Source organism: Eriocheir sinensis, chromosome 63, assembly GCF_024679095.1.
Source record: "Eriocheir sinensis breed Jianghai 21 chromosome 63, ASM2467909v1, whole genome shotgun sequence".
Lineage (NCBI taxonomy): Eukaryota > Metazoa > Arthropoda > Malacostraca > Decapoda > Varunidae > Eriocheir > Eriocheir sinensis.
The window spans coordinates 2,757,566-2,758,282 of record NC_066571.1 but is presented as its reverse complement, the minus strand read 5'-3'; positions in this window follow the sequence as shown (position 1 = coordinate 2,758,282).

Here is a 717-nt window from a genome sequence, read left to right as displayed (position 1 = left end):
ACCCTCATGGCCTGGGCGGATGGAGGGCGGGGTTGGCAGACGAAATAAACGCTGTACAGGACCATGGTTTGATTCCTGATGTATAAAAAAAATTGATGCGTCTGAGGCGTGGCGCGGCGAGTGAAGTTTTGAGAAGGTGGCATCAGCGATGCGGCAACGGCAGGAATGGCGGCCCGCCGCGCCCATGAAGGCGTGCAACCACTGCACCCTGACTACTACTACTACTACTACTACTACTACTATCTACTAGGAGATGTGATCGAGGTTTATAAATGGATGAAGGGCTTTAATAAGGGGGATATTCATAAAGTTTTGTTAGTAAGAGAACCGGGTAGGACACGTCGTAATGGGTTTAAACTGGATAAATTCAGATTCAACAGGGACATTGGCAAAAATTGGTTTACTAACAGAGTGGTGGATGAGTGGAATAGGCTGAGCAGTCATGTGGTTAGTGCCGATACAACTGTCACATTATAGATTAGATAAATTCATGAACAGTGATAATAGGCGCGGGGTAGATTCACGGGAGCTTAGGTTCAAAGGAGCTGCCTTGTACAGGCCTACCGGCCTCTTGCAGAAATCTAACCACCAAAAACAACAACCTAAAGGAGGAGGAGGAGGGACATGGGCGTGGGACAAACACTACACCATGGATCTATTTAACCAACCCCTTCTCTCTCTCTTATACCTCCTCCCATCCCTCTCCATTCCCTCTCC